The following is a 17,752-nucleotide window of genomic DNA, read 5'->3' as shown; positions in this document are numbered from 1 at the left end:
CAACTTTCCTGGTTTCTGCCTGGGGCCTTTAAAATGGTGGAAACGCTGCTGTCCCCAAGACCTGTTTCTGTTGAAGGATTCAGGGAGAAAGTCTCCAGACTCCTTGATTTACTGCCAGAAGAGATGGTGGTGCGAGGAAAATGCACTGGGGTGACTATGCTAGTAAGCCAGACAGCCTCCCTGCTGGCTTTTCCCCAGATAGAAGTGCTCTGGCCTCAAGCACTTGATGCTTCAGTTGGCTGGCGTGGAAGCTGGACATCTCTCTCTTTATTATTGTTATTATTATGCAATCAGACACTACTTAATTAAAGAATGTGCTGGGGATGCACTATTTATACAGAAACTATGTACACTGAAATCCGTTTTCTCCATGGTGATTGCAGATAATGTGGTAAGCTCTGCTTTGATTCATTAGTGTAGCAAAAGAGATATTCAAAATTATTTGGTATAATTCACAGCACTTCAGAATGCATATATTTTCATAATACTCTAAATCCAGTGCTTATGCTGGTAACTCAAGCATATTATGACTGCTTTGCCATAGCACTGTCATCTTAAAATTGTGGTAGTGCCATTTTTTCCTTGTAACTGGCCAACCTGGAAGCTCATTTAGCACAGTATTTTTAGTGAGTGACTACTGCGCAGTGGCTGTTTGCAGAACTACTTCAGAGCAGAGTGAGGATCATCTATTCCTCTCGACGCTGGCCGCGCGGTGGTACCTGCGCCAGGGACACCCGAGCAGACGCCATGGAGACCCAGCCCCTGAAACGGGTGTACCTTCGTGCCTGTCCCAAGCTGAGAAAAGGTACTCCAAAGTGATGCTCTGAAAAAAGAGCCACCACAATTATTTGAATTAATCAATTTTAGTTAGCAGAAGATAATTCTTTAATACTCTTAGATAAAAATTTGCATTGCTTCTACCCGTTCTTTTCTGGCAACATGAGTAAGCAAACTCTTAGGATTACAGATGAATGACTGGTATCTCTCCTCCCATTTTCACATTCATTCCCTTCTTGCCTTATCAGGACCATCCTTCTGGCTGAACTGACCTGGGCATGACTTCATCTAATCCAGTGCTGGACGAGCCTCAGGAGACTTGCTAGCTGCACTCACGCAAGCCGCCAGCCGCTCTGTAAAAACTCCCTGTTTTTAAATGCTGCGTTTTAGATAGAGTCTCAAAAAACTCTTGCCAGCCCTTGGTAACCTTTGGAAACAGGAAATCCTTATAATTTTTAAATGCCACTTAAAGTTAAAAAAAAAAAATCTGGATTGTGATTTCTGACAGCCATTTAAAAAATTTCCACCCAACCCTCATGTGCATATAGATACCAGCACCACCACACGCATACTAAAGCTTGTCCAAGCCACCTTTGGAGACAGGATTTAAAAATACCACTACTTAATATTAAGTGGTTAAACCTAACCTTAGACACCTGAAACCATGATGTGGGCTTGTTTTGTTTGTTCCCCCCACACACCCCATGCTCTGAGCACTCGTCAGCTCTCTCCGACTCTTTGGGGCACTGTCGTGTATTTGCACACCTCTAGAAATCAGTCACCTAATTTAAACGGCTGACTTTAGTTGCTTGGTGACCCGGGTTTTCTTTTAGTATCCTTGATTACAATGTTCAAATTGTTATCTGAAAATCTTTATTTAGTCCTGCTGGGCCTCTTTGGCCTGTAACTGGCAAGTGGAAATGTCATCAGACAGTCTTTTCCATCAGTTTTCAGATGCTTCTGCTTCTAAAACTGAAGTTACATGTTACTGATTTACCCAACTCAATTCCCTTGAATCAGTAATAATTTCTTTTTTTAATTGTCTTAGAAAGTTTCAAAGCAATTATCAGAGTGAATCATTTAACAAAGAAAAGCTGCTTTCATTGCTGAGACTCCCATATATATATTTGCTTCTATGTGTACACATCTGAGATATTCGGAAAAAAATTTAAACGTGCTCAATGGCTGTATTTAATGCCGGACAAGATTTCACACCTCTGGGCTCTATATTTATAGCTCTGTCATGTTCCTTTCTTGTACTGACCTGAAGAAGAGGATTTTTTTTTTCTTATCTCCTGAAAAGGTTGTCTGTCATAGTGCAGTTATTGCAGCACAAAATATTACCTAAAACTTGACCCTGAACAAATTTTGTACAAGGACAGTTTACCCCAGAATTCCAAAGGAAATGAAAACCTTCTCACTTCAGCAAAAGAAGTAAGCTTATTTGGTTATATAAAATTGTTTTAATTCTGAAAATCCTCCACGGAGCCCCAGTTTTAAATGCACTCAGACTCTAATCTCAGCTGAACTAGTTTTTCTCCTAGTGTTACTCCACTGAACTCAATCATGTTAACACAGATTTTCATTGGGGAACACTGGGATTCAGGAACTTAAAAAATATATGTATTAATCATCACGTAGCTTGAAAAAATTAAAGGTTTTTTCAACCTTATTAAGTGATGCTGCTCTAAAACCCTGCCCATAACCTGGTAATTCAAAGAAGGGGCTCTTACTGATGTCAGTGGGGTTAGCACGAGGTCCCTACCTAACACAGGAGCTTCCATTTCCACCCCATTTTGTGATGCTAATTTTTTCTGTGCTACTCTCTTGCCAGCTGCAGAGCTGACCCACCTCCCATGCATTTGACAATAATGCAGAAAACCTGGGTTAGGCTTTCAGCTTCAGCAGTTTGAGGAGAAGCAGGGAACAGCATGACACAGTCAGAGCTTTTAAATAGTATCAGTTCTTTTATTTAAGAAGCCTATGGGCACAAAAAAAAATAAAATAAACATTTACAGTGCTCTTTTCAACAGTGTTGAATAGATCACAGCAAGATCTGTAACACCCCAACCTCAGTTGTCTTTCCAAAAGTTCAACTGCCCTGCTCTATTCTAGCTAATCGGGACTCTTACTGCCCTTAATCTAATTGCGTTTGTACTGAATGATTGTTGCCAACTAGAAATGGGAATAATTTATAATGAATTAGTACCTTGACAAATTTCACATCCCTTTCTGTTCACATTGTGCATGAACAAACTGTATTTTTTTTCTTTCCATTACTTGTAATTATTCACAAAATCATTCATGGAGGAAGGACAATTTTTTTCCTCCCCATGTAGCTATTTCCAAGGCAGAACACAGTTTTTGTGCAATAAATACAAGGTGTGCTGACCGCAGATTCTGGTTACGTGGCACTATTTCCTTACCCTGATTGGATGAATATAGCTGAGAAAAGTTTATTCATTTAAGAAAAGTTATCTACTAGTAATCTGTGTTATTCATTAAGAAATGTTCTGCTGCAAATACTTTTAGGTCTCCTGGTTTATTCACCATGTTAAGCATTTTATTTATTATTATCTCCAGATATTAGAATAGCTATTAGAGTAGCTGGAGAAAGTGAACACAACCCCTAACTCCCTGAAATGCGGCACAGGCAATATTTCATATGGAAGCTGCAGATGTTTGTTTGTTTGTTTGTTTTAATATGGATTTCTCAATTAAGGGCTTAATTATAGAATATTTACCCATTCTGCTGAGTATTTAGTCAAGCAACGCTCTTGGGTCCTTTAGGAGTAGTTACCTGAGTAAATGCTCACCATTGTAAATAGGAACCTTCAGTCTGGTACCTACTTAAGAGCTGTAATAAAAAACTGAACCTAAATAAATCCTGTCCAAATCACTTCGAAGTTGAGTGTGTGAGGCAAGTATAGATGACTGGCCAAAAGAGATGACTGGCAAACCAGCCCTAATGGTTTGTTTTTCAGCAAGAAACCAAAGCCAAAAGGGGTCATTTTCTCATGCTAATGAAGCCCAAGGTGACAGAAATTTGGCAGGGTGTGATCCCATACAATCACAGGCCAGGATGTAGGAAGGCCAGGGCATTAAATTTAAGCATCATTGAACATGGACCTACCAACTAGCATAGTTCTCAGACTTCATCTCAACCTAATCCAGAGCCAAATGCCGTCTTCATAGTCCAGCTCTTTGAGACACAGTGGTTTTCAGAGTAAACTATAAATATTTTGCTAATTTAAAAATCCAATGTCCAGACCCTGAATCATTTGCTTGCTTTCCAAAAATACTTTGGAGATGCTGAAAGCCTCCAAAGCGTTCATGCTGAGCTTCCAAGCTGAACCAGCAGTACAGAGTAGCATTCATACAGAGTAGAGGGGTTTTTGAGCAAGTGCCCTGAACGTCATTAGGATAGGCTTCAAACTTTATCAGTGCTGAAGTAGAGTGCTTCAGTCAAAAAAATAAAAAAAGAAAAAAGAATCAGAGCAAATTACAAACAAAAGGCTTGCTTAGGCTCTTTTAACCAGTTAGCTTCGCACTGCACTTTTGCACAAGATTTACGTAAAATTTTTCATACCAAATGCAAACGTCCTCTGAATCCTGGAAGTATCATGTTCCTTGATTCAGCAGAAGGAAGAGGTGCCACAAAATAATGTCAAGTCTGTATTTCTTCCAGGACATAAAGAAGAAAAAAATATGTAAAATTGAGTAGTATTATGTAAGCATAATTTTTCACACAGGCTTTTTAAATTTTGGTTCTCGAGTTCCAGCTCCATAAAACTGTAAACCCAACAGCTTTGCCATATCTAAAATTGTGCAATTCCTCCAGATCCCAGTTTGGGGATGCACTGGCCCTTCTGCTGTCATAGGAGTGATGTCTCTGTGGGGCTGGCCACATGGGCTTTTCCCCAGATAATGACTGCATCCTGTACTGTGTGTATAGATGCTTGGTAAGGTGTGCACACAAAAACCTCCTCCAAGATAAAACCAAATAGCAAATAAAAATCCTCAGCCTGTGCTAGACCAGATAATTTACCTTCAAGTTCCTTAAAGAGTTACTATGAAATAAAAAGATAGATAAACATTGAGCGTGGAATTCAGTTATCTCCCTTCTTCTTCTTCTGTTTGTTTGTTTTTTTTTTTTTTCCCAGAAAGAATTTCCAGATGGATTTACCCCAAGATGTTAATGTTGTGCTGGTTTTAATGCTGACTGAAGCAAGGTAGCAAGTGGTTATTACAGACCTGACATGCCTCTTCTGCCAAGAAACAGCATGAGCTTTCAACTCAGAAAACAAGGTAAACTTTGTTGTTTAATCAATCTGCTTTTGCCTGCTTTGGCCACGTATGTGTGTGCATGCTCACAATGGAGATGATTGTTAATTTATGATTAGCCTACTTCTATTTTTCTTAGTCAAGGCCTGGTTGAGTAAGAGTGGAAACAATGCTCAACCTGAAGAGTATTCTTGTTTTATTCCAAGAAACAGAAAATGGACTCTGTTCTTAAGAAATGGCCTGTTGGCATTGTCCCCCTGGTTTTCCATTTTTCCCTTGGTTTTCCCCTTTTCCCTCCCTCCCTGGGGAGGTTTCTGACCAGCTCCCAACTCAGCAGCAGCGGCTGCCTGATGCACCCTGACCTGAGAGACCAGCGCCTACGGGCTCCCCATCTGAGGAGCTGCTACAGAAAGGGTAAAGGGCAGGGACTGTTTTGACCATTTTGAGTGATCTGCAGGGTGGTGAAGTCTCTTTCTGACTCTGCATCCTGGCTTCAGCCATAACTGATAGGGAAATCGCTCTTCCATCTACAGCCTTCTCTTCTCCGTGTCACTTGCCCTCTCCGCTCTGCAGCGGCATGGCTAGATGTGAAATGTCAGGGCACCTCAGAGGGGCTGTTTCCTTCTTCCAGCCAGCAGCCGTTCAACACTGGTGTGTTTGATTAATTTACCCCTGCAAGAACAAAACTCGCAGCGATGGCTAACCGTTTAAGAGACGGTTTGCTCTTTTGAGGGTCTCCGTTGGGTATATGGAGGAGGCGGGTTGCCTGTTCACAGAGCTGATGTTCCCTGTCATGAGACAAGAGGCTGAAGCATTTCAGCTACAGCCACGTTTGGGCAATGCTCCCATTTCATTTTCTGCTTCTCAGAGTAGAGCTGCACAGTCTTGAGATGGTAGCATGAATTCCTCCTTCCTTCTTCTTCATTCCCTTGTGGACTCATACCCAGTCCATGAGATCTGAGGCAGGAATACACGCCACGCTAGTACAACATCATGCAGAACCAGTACTGAAAAGGGGATTTAAGCTGTGCTAATGCAATGTATGTAAATTCAGTAGGATTCTGATGGAGAAATAGTGTGTGAACTAAAGCGTTACTGAGAGAGGTGTGCACAGTGCTTAAAAATAAATCTTCGATGCTCAGAGTCCAAACTAATTTGTCTAATTTTCACCCAATATGCTTTCGCTAAAACCAAGGCTTGTTCAGTGAAAATTATGCCATTAGGATGTGTGTGTGTGTGCATGTATCAGCGTGCATGTGTATGTATACCTATGGTTTTTTTCTATCATTAAAGTAGGCAATATAGCCACTGTTTTCACAACTAAGTTAGTATTTTGGCAAAACATTCGTATTTAGGAGTATGGAAACTGCTCAGCAGCCTTAGAGAAAAAATTTCCATAGGTTTCTGTTTTCTTATTTTCCAGTTTTACACACCCCAGTTACAGGCCTGTGTTGAAAAATGTCTCGCAGGGTCAGAACTTCTCATAAGAAAACCCTAGAAATTAGTAGAGAGCTCACTCTCTCAAAGCAGCTGTTTAGGAACATCTGCTAATATTGGAATAAATATGAACTCTCGTATTAACAAATACCATATTTTATGTCTACTCTTGCTAATCACTTTCTGTCTTTAAATTTCTTCTATTTCAGCAGACTTCACTTCATCTGGTTTGGATGGCAGCATTAGCTGTGCTCATGTGTTGAATCCTGAGAAAACAGTTCTGAAGGGCCAAAAGAAGCAAATAAAGCGTATTTGTTATTCTGACTGACCTTAGGCATACAGTATGCGAAGCTGGAAGAAGCGTACCCTGAATCTCTGATAATAAGTATGGTGATAACTGGTAAGACTGTGCTGAACTACTGTGAAACAATTCAGGTAGTCAGCAAACAGGGCTAATTGCTAGTTTGGGGGATATTATGGGTAATTTACTGCCCACTGAGGGCTTCTACCTAAAAATAAGCTTTTTTTTTCTTCTTTCTTTTGGACAGGACTTGCATGTTAATGCAGAACACCTGATGCAATTATATGTGAAGAGGACATTCAGATGCACTTCCATAAATGCCCTTCTGCTTCTCAATTACATTAAATAACTTCACAGATCCTTTGATAGAAACAATTTTCTTCAGTTTTTCAAAATAATGAATAGGCATTAGACTAGACTTAGCTGTTACCCAAAATGGCTTGATCAAAGGTCTGAGAGTAATACAATAAACACAAGAAAAGCAGCTACCAGGTGGTTTCCAACACAAACTGAAGGGAAAGTGTCAAGTGAGCAGATAGTGACAATTCAGCCCTGAAACCAAAGGTTCATGTGTGAAACTCCACCTTTGAGAAGGAAGAATAAATATCCGCAGAATGTTTCGGCTATAATTACTTCATTTAAGGGGAAAAAAAAAAAGAAAAAGAAAAAGAGCTGAATTCAGTTTGCTAAAGTCAGGACATTAATATTTTTGGCATGTAAAGATGTAAACCAAATGTTTAAATGAAATGTCAGCCCCCTGGGTTCACATTCGCCCATTGAACTACAGTACAAACCCTCCACAGACCTTCATACAATACACATTTTTCAGTCCATTGAAGAAGGCCCCTGCTGCTTCTCAAGGAAAACTAGCTTGCAGAAGCAAAATAAACACTGGCATTGCGGCGGCGCAGCGGAGCCTCGCCAGCGCAGATGTGCAGCATCGTCGGCTTTTAAATCAGATAAGGCCTGCTCAGACATAAGCAGTGCAGTGTCTGGGACACGTTGCACGCGGCCGCGCTGCCCGAGCGCATGCAGCGGGAGCTCCGGCTGGGCGGCAGCAGGCCGACAGCATTTCGCAGCAGCGCTGTTATGTCTAGATGGGCAAATGTTTGTGCGAGCCAGCCGCCGTAGAAGCGGGGATGCAAATAATGTCTTATCTGCTGGGTGCGAATATCGCCCGAAAACAGCCCCGGGCGCCTCGCCGTGCTGCTTGGGGCGCTCCCCAGCTGCGTCGAGGGGGACCGATGCCGTGCCGTGCTGCAGGAGGCATCGCGTCCGTCTGTCCGTCCACCTGCTGATGTTTGCTGCCAGGCACTCCACCGCCGTCCTGTAAAGCCGTGTGCGCCCACGGCTAGCCATTGGCCTAGCTGCGGTCCGGCACGCAAAGGGTTAAAATGTCTGGATTTGGACGAGCTGCCTCCAAAAACGTGAAGCGAGTGTGTTGAACCCTGCAGAAACGTGGCTCGCCGATTCTGTGGTCGTCCTATTAAGACATACAAAGTATCTCAGGAAGGGAAAATTTAACTTACATACAACACATGATTTTAAGTAAAGAAATATTGTAGGGGCGGGGGGGGGAAGTATTTTTTTAGCTCTAATTTATGGCTGAGCAGCTTCATTTTAGTTACTTCATGGGAATATTTTAAACCAAGCCTGCATAATATTAAAATAAGTTAAAATGTATGTAAAATTTATGAGAGCATGTCAGGTGCAATGCTTGATAAAGTAAGTTTAATGCTTCAGAATTTTTTCTTCAGGCAGAGAAAGCTGAATCCTGCAATTCTAGGTTACAGTATAATTTTAGAAACTCTTTTCCATTATACCATTCTTTTATTAATGAGATCCAACCCAATTTAACGAAAAGAGGTAAATTCCTGAAGAGTTTGTGGAAAGTACTCAGCAGGTTGGAAACCAGGACCGTGTGATAAAAGAGGGTACTTTCCTAGTGTTCCTATTATATATCCAATTTTATAAAAACACAGAGGAAATCAATTTACAACAAACTTTGTAAGTGTGCCTCTTCACTGTGGTTTTCCTGCTGGAAATGCTGCTGCACTCCGTGAACAAATAAAAGCTTTGGCAGCTGACAGGGGTTGTACATCACTTTGAAAACTCTTCATTTACCAGGGGTGTGTCATGTTGTTTCATTGGGTGACACTCCCAATTATCATGACAGGACTAAATAAAAAAGTACTGTCACCCCACGGCGAATTCAGAGCAGCTTCTTTCCATTTTTCTGCCTGGTCACAGGAATATCATTGAACTGGCACAAGGGAGCTGCAAGAGAGGCAAACAGGGGACGTATCTGCATACCGCTCTACTGTATTAAAAATTCAGCTCCTCAGCAATATTAAATCTGCATTTACTTCCATCAAACAGAAACTTAGCATATCTCATTCCTCCATTATAAAATATTGACATCAGAAATAGTGAATCCTGAAATGAAGATTATAGATGAGAACTGTGTGCTTGGTAATTATCATTTTTGTCTTTGTTATTATTCCTCTCCTCTGAGGATTGCTCAGGCTGTTGCAAGCAGTAATGAAGTTAGCATATAATACCAATGCAAAGTACACTGCAAAGTTATCTTTTCCCTCATTATAGATGAGGGAACCAAGACCATGGGAGGTGGGTGACTTCCCTGGCCAAACTTGTGCACAGACGGAGCAGCCCTCTGTCTCTCGCCGTAATCGTCATCCCCAGTGATGAGACCCTCATTGCCACCTTGTTTCCATCTTCTCTTGTTTTGCTATTTCCCTAGTTTTTTAGGTCTTCACTAGGGCTCAGAGCTATTAATATCAATGACCATTTTTGTCATGAACTGAACAGCCAGTTTGCAAATGGTTCCATCCCTGACAACCCCCTTGCTCTGTCTTTTAATGTTCTTTGATAGCCATGGCACTCAGAAATAGTGCCTGGCTGTGCAGCTCAATAAGCCAGCTCTTCCTCCAGCCTCTTTGCGAGGCTCGATGCTGGAACAGGAGGAGAGCAATGGGTGGGATAACCTGCACCAGAATGGCCCTCTGGGGTCCTGCTCGCTGAGATGACCACAGTGGTGGTCACCACACCACTCTGCACAGCTGAGCCCACCCCTGAAATGTAAATGTGTCCAGTTAAGTTGCCGGTGGCTGTTGCGTCTCTCTTACCCAGAAAGGCATGGAGCAGCAGGACTGCTTCCTTTGCCGGGGCTGGCTGAGCCTTGCCTTCACGTACTCTTGAACCCTGCCTCTTCTCCTGCGCGCCCTTCCTAGGAGCGTAATATATGCCGTGTGTGACGCCTGATGCTGCATCTGTCTCATGTACTTCTTGCAAAAATCAATCTAAATCAATAAATTGTCCACCCTCCTCGTACAGTATTTGCAGAGGTTCAAAGACAGGACCAATTACTCTTTGGGTTGAATTGTCAGGTGTCGGGTGACAATACAGAAGTTGAAGTATTATATTTAAGAACCGATTTACTTAGAGGAACTGAAGAATTTGTTTTGCTAGCAACAGGTCTATAGACAAAACTTTTTTAACACTGCCTGGTTGAAACTGATATGTGGCAAAAGGATTGGGGTTTTTTTGTTTTGCTCTGGGGTTTTCTTGCACAATTCAAATCATATAGCTGCCTGATACAGTAGGTAAACAAACACCTAAGCCCACTGAAGTAATGGTAGTAAAGCTCCTGACCGTAAAGGGCTTTCAGTCCTGATCCTTCTTGCCAAGCACAGGTTGTCTTTTTGGTAGCTAATTCCCTAAATTCAGACAAAAATTGCCCAGGCTTCAGTCACATATATGATATCTATCATCTCTCTGTCTCTCTCTCTATAGATAGATAGATAGATAGATAGATAGATCGATCTCTCTATATCTTTATCATACAGTCAGTCCTTTGGATTCAGTTCCAAAAATGAGAACCAGGCCAGTTTAACAGCTCTGAAGATTACAAGAAGTGACCATTTTTGTCCCTGCCAGAACCACAGCAGACAAATACCACAGCTTATTATAATCATACAAGACATTCCCAAGTTTACCAGTGCTCATCCCAGAATGCCATAACCCCTCGCTTAGCACTTCCAACAAATCAGTGTGCATTTTTACTATGTGCTCACATACTACCGTGATAGATATCAGATTACCGTTCATGCCAAAATTTCAGCTATCTGTTCCCTTGAGTATTTAGGCTTGTGTAGTGTATTTAACAACAGCCCATTCAGAATGCTCACAGCTCCTAGGAATGAAATGCACATAATTTAGGAATCGCTGCCTGGCTATTCAGGCATCATGCTGTGTCAAGGGAAAATTAAATCTCTGCCTTCCCCCCTTTTCTTAAAACAAACCTGTAGTTTGCATCGTATTTTGGGGAGCTGCATGGAAGTTTCATAAAGAGAAAGTGAATATGGCTCTTTTTTTTACTGTTTAACAGTAGTGCATACCCATTAATGTTCCAAAATGATACAGTAGTTAAAAAAATGGTCTCAGCATGCATGCATTGTATCACATTAAGAAATCAGGATTTTCTAGGCACTGCACAGCATTAATTACACTGAGCATGCTGCAAATTTAAATTAAATGATATGCCATATTCTGTTGTAAATATCGAAATGGATTGCAAGCTACAGCCCCGTATTTGTTTCTGATTGGCATTTGTGCACTGAGCAAGATCAGAAAATATGTATGCTACATAATTCTTTGTATCTCGGGCACACCTAACAGCACAGTTGCGGGTGAGAACACCTCTATGCTAAAAAAATAAAAAAATTTTAAAAACCTAATCCACCTTCTTTGCCTTTATTCCCCTTCCTGACAGAACAGAAGGAAAACATGCCACCCCCCCTCCCCCAAGAATTTACAGTCTAGGTAGTAGTGGGGTGCCAAGAGGAAATTGGGGAAACGTGGACCTAAACCTGGGCAGCAGGAAGGCAGCAGAGGCGGTTTTTGTCATGGGGTTCAGGTGTCCAAGTTAGAGCATATGTAAGCAAATGCTGTGTAGTCTTCAAAGCATCTCAAACAAGAGGGGGCTGCTATTAGCTTGCGTTTAAGGCTGAAAGGAATGAGGCATGAGCTAGGGTTGTGACTTTCTTTTCCGTTACAATGAGGGATGCTTGATTTGGAGGTTCAGTGAGAAAAATCAGTGCCTGAAAAGAGCATAAGCAATAAACAGCAGGTCTATTACTATTTGTATTCTTTTATAAAGACTTTTTCTTGTCATATGTTCTTTATGTTCCCTCGTAATTTTATAATATCAGACTCTGAATTGTCAAGATCTCACCAGTCTCTGTCCTTAAACTACTAGATGAGGTGTATTTTAACCTGTATTTCCATGTGATTAAATACCAAAAAAAATTTTAAAGTGTGCACATCAGTGAAAGGATGGCATTTACTTAATTGCATAGAAAAGGCATTTTTAAAAAATATCTATATTTTCAGGGCTTATTTAAGGTCTTTGTGAAATGATTAGCGCTGAGCTAAGAAGGACAATTGAACGCTGGTCTAAGTAGGCATGAAGAGAAAACTGCGAAGAAGAGGCATGAAGGAGGAACAGAATAGAGGCGTGGGCAGGAGTTAAACGATGAGACACTGACACATCTTCCAAAGTAGTGTCATGTTATTCAGCCTAAAGTATCATACATTTTCCTGTATCTTTTTGCCTTTAGGAGCCAACTCCAATTTACCTCTTTTTTCCTAGTCCATTATCCAGCATTCCTCTGCATATAAGGAATAAAAATATGGGGGAAAAAAAAAAAGCAAATAGGCAGCTGGTTCGGTCTCAGAGCAATGAATGGACATTAAACCCAAGCTCAGGCTATTTCAGAGGTGTGACCTTCCTTCCCAGGTCTTCCGAAGAAGCACTTCCTCCAGAGTCCTCCTCAGCTAGCTTGAAATACACTTCTCTGGTTAAAGTTGTGAATAACAATCTTAAGAGATTGCTACTAAAGAAAGGTTGTGCAGCTGGGTCTCCTGGGAATCAGTTAAAATAACATTTGTCCCAAACCTTTTTCCAAGCTCTTACTGGACCTCTTCTGTGTCTCATTTTGGTGTCCTGCTGTACGCTCTGGCAGAGGCTGGTGACAGCAATAAAATCTGACGTACAGTGGGAAGGTGGTTGTACCTTTTCCACCAGATCGCGATGCCTCTCTCCCACAAGAGCATTCTGCGTATTCAGCTCTTCAAGTTGTGCTCTTCTCCTGGGAGCTGCAATGCGGTAATGAAGGGCGGCTAACCTTCTCCTACTGTCCAGAAGGAATTAGGTGATGGTCCGACCGGTGGGAGAGACATGATGAGACAACCCCTTTCCACAGTAGCATACACTTGACAGAAGTAGATTTAGCAGTGAGAGAGCAGCTGGCCTTGAGCCTCTCACCGTCTTTTGGTGCTTGCAAAGAAAGAAAGCCAATGATAGTTTATATACTGCTCAGGAAGCTCTTGGAAATGACTGTGTCTGTGATTTAATAACACATGTACAGAAAACAAAGCAACACTTCTGCTAATACTCACTGAAAGAAAGCAGGCAGAGCAGTATGGGGCCATAACCAGCACACAATGCATTACTATTGCAGCACCAATCAGCTAAACTGCCAGGTATTTATTTTTCAGTATGCACAGTTGTCGGAGGAGAATGTAAATTATTCTTTGACACACTGACGGAGACATAGAAAGCCCCATGGTCCTGACAAGAAACACCTCACAAATTCTAATAAATGGAAAATAGAAATAAATACTCTAACTATGTGGCAGAGGGTTTTGAATGGCTTTCTGAATCGGAAAGTGCTGATCATATGTCTTTGTTATTTCTACATCTTGTAATGTTGGCTCTCCAAAAGTCAGAGACAAAGTGAGATAGATGCTGCGAGGATCACGCACACTACAGTGGGAAACCAAGTATCAGTGGTACATCCAGATTTATGGTAGATGGTGGCAGTAAAGTGAAAGCAAAACTGTTTGCACAGTCTGTATTGTTGCCCATTACTGTGTGTTTGCCCTTTTTTCTTGCTTAGCTAAAGCTGAAAAAATGGAAAATTGTACCTTATATACAGTATTAGGAGACACTTTTTGATAGTAAGGTCAATCAGACTAGTTTACCTGCTTGAGGTATTTATGGCACAATCACTCAGTGTCTTTAAGGAAAGGTTAGATACATTTATGGGTAAGGTATTTTGCAGAAGCCTTCTGTTTCATAGAGGTCTTGGACAAAATGACCCAGGAGGCCCCTTCCAAGTCTATCAAATGTGGTCCCTGATTGATGCTGTTTCCCCCCCAAGTCTTTTCAAAACACAAAGCACTGTTATAAAATTTAATATGATACACTATATAACTTTAACACAATGCCTTATAGGAAATGGTTAGCCAGTAGCACAGGAGCCCTGCGCAAAAGGAAAAAAAAAAGAAGAAGAAAAAGAAATTACAGTGCAATTTCTCTGTCAAGCCATATCGACTAGAACATTTACGCTGTTTCTTAATATGGCTCCTGGTCTGTGCAGGAGGACACAAAGTCATGCAGGTATGAAAGCAACCCCGGATTTAGTATATATTTCCAGAAAAAACTAAGAAGGCCTTAGGTAATTTTCCATGCTGGGCAGTAAACCATCCCCCCAGTGCTGGATAGAAAATGGACACACCGGCTTTCCTGATACCTGCCTGGAGCTGGCATCGGCTGGTGCAGCCCAAGGCGATAAAGCAGCGCTTGCACCACCTGCGGCATGCCCACGTGGCCCGCGGTCGACCCTTCCCCAGGCCTTCGTCGGGGATGACTAGCACAAGGATGAGAAGAGGACCAGCAAGGATCAGTCTGTAATTAAACAGCTTCTTCGAGGAGCCGTTGTCCCAGCCTAATATCATGCAAGCGCACATCGTACCTTCATGGGCAGATGGAGCAAAACCAGGACAACTACAAGCCCCTTCTAAAAAGCTTTGCTGAGCACAGCAGAGTCATTGAGCAACATGTTTGTCTGCTGACTGTGCTAAAGACTCTGTGGAAAAGAGCTGTGGCCACATTTTCCATTATTTGAATACGAGATACTGCTTAAAAGCTAGCTATGATTTTTTAAGGAATGGCTGAGTCACATTTCATTTTTGACATTTTTCTTTTTTTTTTTTTTCTTTCAAAATACTACTTTATACATAAGTTTAGGTCATCTTAACTAAAAGAAAAAAAAATAATTCAATAAGATCCATTTGACTGAAATTCTGTGGTTGGCCTCCATTGCTCTGTGGTAAGTTTTAATTTTAGGTTCTGCCAGAAAAGAAAAAAAAAGAAAAGAAAAAGAAAAAGAAATATTTGAATTAGGGTCTACTCTCAGAAAGAGTTTACAGAGATGTTTTTATTTTCCACTCTGGCTGATTCACTTTGAGGCTGATCTCTTCTTCCGAAAAACAGCCCTCACACCCCAATCTTATTGGGACAGTTATGCCAGGAAATAACACTCTCATACACACAAACTCTGCAAAGGCTTTTGCAGGCTCACAGGGGTGAGCTGTTCCCTTCTATGGTGCAGGACGGGATTAACTCTTTCATTAACCTTCTAACCTCACCCATGAGAAAGCAAAAGAGTCTAACTAGTCTTTTTTGGAGGCTTGCAGCCTTCACTACCTAAACCTTTGTGAGTTCAAGCATCCTACAGGCCAGAGCGAACCGAGGAACATTTATGGTGCTTTCCGTGAGGAGCTCCCTCTAGGCCCTCTTGGACTCTCCGTCTTGAGCAGAGATGCCGTGTCAATGGCTACCCCCAAAGGCTTGTGTTTTCACTGGAAAATACTTTCCCGTTAGCATATGGCTTGGCTTTCTTTTTTTTGTTTTATTTCATTTTATTTTTTTTCAACACAGCCTGTCCATTTGACTTTTATACTTGTGGGAGCAAATAATAACCTCGTTGCCCTATTCACCTTGTTTCATTAGCATATTTTCCTGATCGCTATGTTAAAAAAGTGGGTCTATCAAGACGAAAAATTTTGGCTGGCTTTAATCCTGACACTGCGACAGTTGCTCCTCCTTAGCTTGCACTTCATCCCGGCAGAGGAAGACACTGATGTCAGAATAGCTATTTCCACTGGAGCTGAAATGGTAAATTTAGCCCCAGTGAGTGAATTTATCTCCTGCTCTTCATTTTACTGTATGGTGCATTTTAGTGGTTGGAAGATTTAGTTTCCTAGCATACTGTGTATATATATAAATCCTAGCAGACAATAGCACTCTAGCTCCTTTTCTCAGCGCAGTTGTGTTCAACAGCTGGAATCTACCAGAAAACGAGGGTCGAGATAAGGACAGAGAGCAGCGTCTTTCTAGGGCTCTGGGACACAGAGTGAGAAAAACTTTCTTGTAGCATTTAGGTGTTGGTCAGGGACCAGAGTCAGGAAATGGCACAAAGGAGGACAAAACTCTCTCAGCTAAGTCTCCTTGCTGTGTTTCACAGGGGTCACGGCTATTTGGCATAAGGACCCAGATCTGGGGCCAGCCCTCTCTTTCCTCTGTTGCAGCTTAGACCATTAGCTGCTTTGATGATACTGTCACTCCTGGGGTTTCTCCTTTTGAAAGATTTATAGTTGGTTTAAATCTAATATGAATGTTCCACTTTTAGCTTTAGGAGGGATAGACACTTAATAATCTCGGATGGGCAGGACAATCAAGAATATTTTGAATAATCTTCAGGACCAAGGGTGAGGAAAAAGCTGGCATTTCAGCACTGGGTAGTTACTTCCATATGCTCAGTGCAAACTCAGCGCTGTGCAGCCAGAAGGTAAGTGACAGGGGAAAGGTGGAGAAGAAAGAGGTGGTTTGGCATGAGGTACTCACCTGGGCAGTGTAATCCATGAATCGTGGCTAGGCAATGCAGTGAGCGGCACAGGTCCAGCCAGGCACATCGTAACACTTGAAAAAAGCCATGTCTTGCCCAAAAGCACTCAGACACCACAACAAGGAGGGCTGCATAAGAAGCAGAAGCAATTGCATTAATACCATTGTGGTAGGGGCAGCTGAGGTGGCTGGAGAGCTCCGTGGTGTTGCTGTCTCAGCACAGATTGCGAGAAATTATGTCCTTGCCCCCGGTGCTCACCCCAGCCTTGCTGAGTCTGGAGGGGACAACGTACTGAGCAAGAAGTCTTTAAATGCTGTGCTATTTGGGAGACTTATGCTCACGTTTTCTGTCATTTTTCACAAGGCGAAGAAGTGCAGTTTGCCCCACGGGAACGCGTTTTGAGGGGCCTGGCTGTGCTAGAGGCTACTCAAATATGTGGTGCCATTATTCAAACATGAAGACACGCTGCTTCAAGCCCCGTTCACTGGATCGTTCTGCCAAAGGCAAGTGCATGGTTTGGGGGCAATGATAAAAAGAGTACAAGTGGAGTCTTACCCATTTTGAGGGTGGGCTGATAGAGTAGGGATGGAGTCATGGGGCTGGATTAAAAGTCCTGAGAGCAAGGATGAGAGCTGGCTTGTGGAAAACCTGGGGATGTTACGCTGCTCTCTTTTGGGCCAGTCCCACCATACATGGCCGTAACGTAAGGCTGTGTGTTGCCTCCTTTGGGTCCACCCATGGGTGGTGATGATGAGAGGCCTGGGGCCTGCTGGCTTTCAGGAGAGCCATTTGCCACGAATCATTTCTGCCTCTGAGCTGCCCATCAGAGCCCTCTCCCCAGGTGCCTTGCCAAGGCCTTCAAATACCACCAGTCCAGGAGAGCTTCACAGCCACCTCTCTAGATACACGCACACTTCACAACTCTGACTTGCATGGCCACCCTTCACAAAAGCAAGCAGAGAAAAGATGGTGGTGGAAAGAATAAAAGGCACCTAAATATATAAGGAAGATGATGATGGATACAACTGAAATTTCTGCCTCCTTTGATCCTTGGAAATGGAACACCAGTCAGAACCAGGTCCAGCAATTCCCAGACTGAAGTGTATGCACCATTAACTGGACCATGAAACAGAGCTGGTTTGCTAGTAGGTGGTTCCCAACAAAAAACCAATTATTGTGA

At 42.3% G+C, this 17,752-nt stretch overlaps 1 long non-coding RNA gene across 2 annotated transcripts; it reads left to right on the top strand.

Moving 5' to 3' along the window:
• Positions 1-4,941: 4,941 nt before the first annotated feature.
• On the top strand, positions 4,942-8,886 carry LOC135327966 (uncharacterized). 2 transcript variants are annotated; one of them, XR_010388659.1, is made up of 3 exons: positions 4,942-5,085; positions 6,711-6,898; positions 7,047-8,886. It is a non-coding gene; the product is annotated as an uncharacterized LOC135327966 (long non-coding RNA). The 2 variants fall into 2 exon arrangements; XR_010388660.1 differs by having other exon boundaries at positions 6,708-6,898.
• The last annotated feature ends 8,866 nt before the right edge of the window (positions 8,887-17,752 follow it).

The sequence above is a fragment of the Dromaius novaehollandiae genome, chromosome 3 (assembly GCF_036370855.1).
Source record: "Dromaius novaehollandiae isolate bDroNov1 chromosome 3, bDroNov1.hap1, whole genome shotgun sequence".
NCBI lineage: Eukaryota > Metazoa > Chordata > Aves > Casuariiformes > Dromaiidae > Dromaius > Dromaius novaehollandiae.
The sequence above is the reverse complement of the archived record's forward strand: the minus strand, read 5'-3'. Positions and strand labels throughout refer to the sequence as shown.